Below are 6,547 nucleotides of genomic sequence, written 5' to 3' on the forward strand. Positions count from 1 at the left end.
GTTACAGTACCTTCTATGGTTAATATCCATTGTAATTTTAATGGAAAACATGTGTATAATCCTGCATCTGAAGGTTGTACATCAGATATCTGTAGTTTTCTGGGATCTGTGGGGTCGACCTGCATCCTACGTGATGTGTAGTTTGTGAGACTCCTGTTCTTTGTTGGGCTGTAGTTAAAAAGAAGATTCCCGTCCTTACGCCAAACAAAATCTCTTTTATTATCTCGAGTTCCATTGCAGTGTAAAGTAACATTTTCCCCCTGAGAAGCCGTTCTGTTCAGCTGGTGTGGAATATTTCTTTCATATGACTTGGTACAATCTGCAGGAATGAAACAGAGAAGCCACTTTCATTCTGTGTCTGAATTTCTCAGGCAAAAATAATTGTACATGAACTAAACATGGAATTTAAGACTGAACAAACAACTCTCCTGTGAGCACACCCATAGTAGAGTTTAATTACGTATTTATTTCACCACAACACTCAGATGAATAATGAAATTAGTACAATGATCAGTACCTGCCCTTAGCAAAAAGTAGTATACTTAAAGTTCATTTTATTAAGTATGCTTCAGTATAAGTATAGCAAGTATACTACAGACCATGTACTTTTAGTGTACTAGAAAGTATACAAATTTAATACTTTTTCAGACTAAATTGGAACATTTCAAGTTTATAAAAGTACACTTTAAAGTATACAACAAGGACACTCATCGAAATACTATCAATGTACTTGGTATATCCCTCTCGTATGCTTAAAGTATACCACAAGTACACTTATCGATATACTGCCATTGTACTAGTTACGGTATATATTTCGAGTCCCTATTTTTAGTTTATTATTGTATACTTTAAGTATACTTTTATAAACGTTGGTTATTTCACTAGTTTACTTATTATACTTTAAGTTTGCTTGGCATATTACTTGTAGCTTACTATTTATATACTGGAAATATACTCCTTAAAGTATTCTTAAAGTTTACTCATACTGGATGTACACAAGAGTGTGATGCATTTACAAAATCACGACAGAATGTTGAAAACAAGTTTGATATATTTTCAAACATTTCAAAAACAGACCTATGAAATCAAGTCCTTCCTTACTGGAGAAAATGATCAATAAAGTCAAGTCAAAAGTTGTTCTGTTTTTGTGTATGATTTTAAGGTACATAAAGATAATGCAGTTGAGCACACATACTATATACTGTAAAGTTTTAAACTCCAGCATTATATTATATTAATATATAAATTAAATGTTAAGCATGAGTCAACGACTTGACCATATTATGCACTTGGAGCAAGATATACTAAGTATTAGTACTTTGTGGCAGAAAAGCGTAAAAAGTATACTAAAGTATAAGTTTTAGTATTAAAGTATAAGTGTAAGTCTTAGTATTAATGTACTTAGTCTTAGACTTTTGTTTATACTTTTCAGTATAAGCCAAGTATACTTCACTATACTATTCTTAAGTATATAAAATATAATTTATAAAAAGTCAACTTCAAGGATACTTCCTCAGTTTTAGTAAAAAAATAAGTATACTCATAGTACACTTGAATAAACTTCTTTTTGCTAAGGGTGTGCTCCGGTCCAATCAAAAAAAAAAAAAATTCACCAGCAGTCATTATCCTACATTATAATTACATTCATTTTAATTTATTCTCCATGAATCTGATCTGAATCTGACTTTCAGTGATGTATAACATTCATTTAATTTGTTGCCTCATCTACAAAAGTTAAACTTGCATAGCAGTGGATTCATATAATAGTGAGAAATATTGCAAAAACATTGCCGTTTACAGTGAAGTCAAATTACCAGCAACCAGAATAACACACGTTTACTGATAACTAATCAGGTTGTCCAGCAGAAAATGGTTTGATTAACACAAAGGATGCTTCATGTCTCAGCTATAACTCTGTTCATGTAGATTTTAAAGCAATCTGAAATTATAATCAAAATGTAATTCAGGCTACGCTGTGCTAGTAAAATGTTATTAATGAACATGAAGTACACTTCTTGCTTAAATAATTCAACACAATCACTTTGGACCATTGAGAGAGAGAAATGCGTCAAAATAATTAGTGAAACTTGAATACCTGCACAAGATACAAGAAACCAGATGACTGCAAAATACAACATTCTGATCTGATGATGATGTCCGTGTGTTAAAGTCGAGCCACTGGCTGAAGTGGAAGACTGGTGTTAAAGCAGAAATAAACCACAGATGAGAGCAAGCGGAAACAGAAGCTGAGAAAAAAGTGAAACAGAGAGCAGAGAAGAATTCATGTGTACAAAAATGAATAATAATTTCAAGTAAACTGAATTTACTCATACATTGCTTGAACAGGTTGTTTAAACAACATGGTCTTTGCAGGCAGGAACCAAGGCACCATTAGAAAGAAATCAACATAAAAATATATTTGAGTAGAGATTCATTCAGTAACTGGATATTCAGGTGTAAACATAACAAACCAAAGAATATATTTTATGGATGTAATGGCTTTTAATTAGCCAAAGATAGCTTACATTTAATGCATACAGATAAACATAACCATGAAACAACAGTGTATTGCAGTTTTGATTAAGACGGAGGGTATATGGGCGGCACGGTGGTGTAGTGGTTAGCGCTGTTGCCTCACAGCAAGAAGGTCCGGGTTCGAGCCCCGTGGCCTGCGAGGGCCTTTCTGTGCGGAGTTTGCATGTTCTCCCCGTGGGTTTCCTCCAGGTGCTCTGGTTTTCCCCACAGTCCAAATGTGAATGTGAGTGTGAATGGTTGTCTATGTGTCAGCCCTGTGATGACCTGGCGACTTGTCCAGGGTGACCTGGTGACTTCGCCCGTAGTCAGCTGGGAATGGCTCCAGCTTGCCTGCGACCCTGTAGAACAGGATAAAGTGGCTAGAGATGATGAGATGAGACAGAGGGTAGATACTCATCCTGGCCACTTTAATAGGAACCCCTGGTCATGAAATCATCAATCAGCTGATCAGGTAGCAACAGTACAATACATATGAGGCAGGTGGAGGTCAAGAGCCTCAGTTCATGGTCACATCAAACATCAGAAATCAAATCAATGGTGCAAAAAAAAAAATTCATCCAGAGACGAGGCGAAATTTTTCCAATCTTAAAGTGCTCAGTTTTGGTGAGCCTGAGGCTGACAGGAGTGGAATCTGATATGATTTTCTGTTGTTGTAGCTCACACACTTCAAGATTCATTTAGCTTTCTGTTCTGAGATGCTTTTCTGCTTGCCACGGTTGTAAAGAGTGGATATTTGTGTTACCATAGCTTTCCTGTCAGCTTGAACCAATCTGTGGTGGGTTTCCCAAAAGCTTATTAACTCTAAGAGCATCTTAACTAGGAGAGAGAGTGTTCACTGTGCTGCTCGCTCTACCATTTAACGATGATCTTTGTGCTACGATGCTTTTGGGAAACTTGGCACTGGGTATTTTCTTCTGCCCTCACTTATCAACACGACATTACCATCGACAGACCTGTGGCTCACTGTGTAGTTTTGTTTTTCACGCCATTCTGAAATACTCAAACCAGCCCATCGCCAACAATCACGCAACGGTTAAAATCAGTGATATGATAAATTGATGATAAAATCGGTGATTGATTAATTGAATATGAAAGATGAATTTTAAAACTGGCCTCAGAATAAAAGCCAGACCATCATTAAATTGCTGTTGTGCTGCATGTCAATGACCGTTTTCGGAGTAACAGCAGCGTTTACCACATCCTGAGGAGAGAAGTTTCACATGCAATACCCCACCTGTGGTGTTCAGGCACAGTATATGATCTACAACACAGGCTTGGTGTCTATTTTGTTCATTATATGTTATTGTTTGCTGGCTTTTAATGGAAGGTGATCAGCCTGTGTAAAAAGCAAGTGGAGGTTGATTTGACTGTTTTTGATCGTCATCATGAGCCTGTGGCCTTTTAGCAGTTTCATGAATAACAAGTGTTACCAGGCAAAACAAACCTCATTGGGCAGCACTTATTTTATACCTATATGTTGATAATGGTAATATTTCTCAATCATCAGCTGTCAGGTTATCATCCTATGAAAATCCATGACCTTGAGTTTGGCGTTTCAAAGTCATTTAAGATCAAAGGTCATGGCGGCAACTGAAAGCCCATATGGGACTTCTTATTTGTTGGTAATGGTAAACATCTGGCTATCATTAACCATTTTAAAGTTATCGCCTTTTGAAAACGTATGACCTTCAATTTGACCTTTGAAGGTCACTCAAGGTCATAGATCATGGTGCCAAATGAAAGGCCATATGGGAGTTCCTATATGTTCATTAGAGTAAACCTCTCTCTCTCGGCAACTGTTTTTGGGTTATAATGTAAAATATGTTATTTAGACCGGGGCGGCACGGTGGTGTAGTGGTTAGCGCTGTCGCCTCACAGCAAGAAGGTCCGGGTTCGAGCCCCATGGCCGGCGAGGGCCTTTCTGTGTGGAGTTTGCATGTTCTCCCCGTGTCCGCGTGGGTTTCCTCCGGGTGCTCCGGTTTCCCCCACAGTCCAAAGACATGCAGGTTAGGTTAACTGGTGACTCTAAATTGACCGTAGGTGTGAATGGTTGTCTGTGTCTATGTGTCAGCCCTGTGATGACCTGGCGACTTGTCCAGGGTGTACCCCGCCTTTCGCCCGTAGTCAGCTGGGATAGGCTCCAGCTTGCCTGCGACCCTGTAGAACAGGATAAAGCGGCTACAGATAATGAGATGAGATGTTATTTAGACCGATGACCTTGAATTACGACTGACACTCGGCTTAACTAGTTAGCGAGCGACAAGATGATGAGTATGATGCCACTGACAGTGATATTAGTATGAAAAATGAACTTTTTTTTAATCTGTTGGAGCAGACTGTACAGGTGAGAAGGTGAGAGACCTGGACAGAACGAAGGACTAAAGTGCTGTTGCATCGCTCTTTATAAATAGATTCAAGAAAGTCCGATATCCTGTATCTTTGTACCTTTATGACTAAGAGAGTTTACATGGCGAGTTACATTATATACAGTGTCTTGCAAAAGTATTCATCCCCTTTGGTGTTTGTCCTGTTTTGCTGCATAACAAGCTGGAATTAAAATGGATTTTTGGAGCGTTAGCACCATTTGATTTACACATGCATGCCACTTTAAAGGTGAAAATTGTTGTTTTTTATTATTATTGTGACACAAACAAAAATTAAGATGAAAAAACAGAAATCTGGAGTGTGCATAGGTATTCAACCCCTTTCGTATGAAACCCCAAAATAAGAGCTGGTCCAACCGATTCGCTTCATAAGTCACATAATGAGTTGATTAAGATCCACCTGTGTGCAATCAAAGTGTCACATGATCTATCACATGATGAAAAAATCAAAGACAAATTAAATCAAAGACATTTATCAGAACTGCAGTAAAACACCAGTCAAATACCTCGGCAGTGCAGCAACAGACAGATGCATATTAAATTACACAAGGTCTGATAGCTATTGAACCTTATTTATGATATTTGGAATACTTTGATTCATTATTATTCAAAACATCCTTGTTTTTTATTGCGACTTATTACACATTACCCCAGGGCTCTCCCTATTGCTCCTTATTGCTCGTACACTAATGACTACATCCCTAGTGATCCCCTATTAAACTCCTGAAGTTTGCAAATGCCACATCAAGGGTGTCTGTATAAAAACATCAAGTGAAACAGCTGGCCCTCTAACGCAGCCATAATAGCCTCGACCTGAACCTCAGGATAGTGGAACTGATGGCAGACTACAGGAGGAATCCTTGATCACTACATCGACTTGTCGTATTTAGCGAAACCGAATTAGCTGTGGAGCCCCTGAGTTTCCTGGGAACGACGATCTCCCAGCATGTGAAGCAGGACACAAAACAATTCAATGTGTTGCTAAAAAGGGCCAGCAGAGGGCAGACTTCCTTCACTAACATACAGTTGTGGTTGAACCTGGTCCTGCAGCAAACACTGATTCTGTCCTCACCCAGCTGCAAAACTTGACACATGAGTGGAACACACTGCAACACACTGTCAGTTCAGCAGAGCAGAATTCAGGAAGAAACTTGAAAAGTGTCTTGCACCGATTTACCTTCTGTGACAGGAAACAGGTGATAAACCTGGCCACTACGTTCCTCTAAAAAGCGCATTGGATGAAGGTACAGCAGAACCAAAATATCTTCATTCCTGACCTGATGATAGCAATGCAACTGAAAGTACTGCATTCAAGATGCACGGTTTGTACCTGCTGTGCAGTAGTAGATGGTTTCCTTTACTGTTCACAGTGCTTGTGTGTACATTACCACAATTAATTGCAACACAAGGGGGACCCCTGCAAAAGCCTAAAAGCCTGAATCATGAGTTTATCTCTCTCTCTCTCTCTCTCTCTCTCTCTATATATATATATATATATATATAAATATAATCTCATCATCTGTAGCCACTTTATCCTGTTCTACAGGGTCGCAGGCAAGCTGGAGCCTATCCCAGCTGACTACGGGCGAAAGGCGGGGTACACCCTGGACAAGTCGCCAGGTCATCAC

This window comes from Neoarius graeffei, chromosome 9 (genome assembly GCF_027579695.1).
Source record: "Neoarius graeffei isolate fNeoGra1 chromosome 9, fNeoGra1.pri, whole genome shotgun sequence".
Lineage (NCBI taxonomy): Eukaryota > Metazoa > Chordata > Actinopteri > Siluriformes > Ariidae > Neoarius > Neoarius graeffei.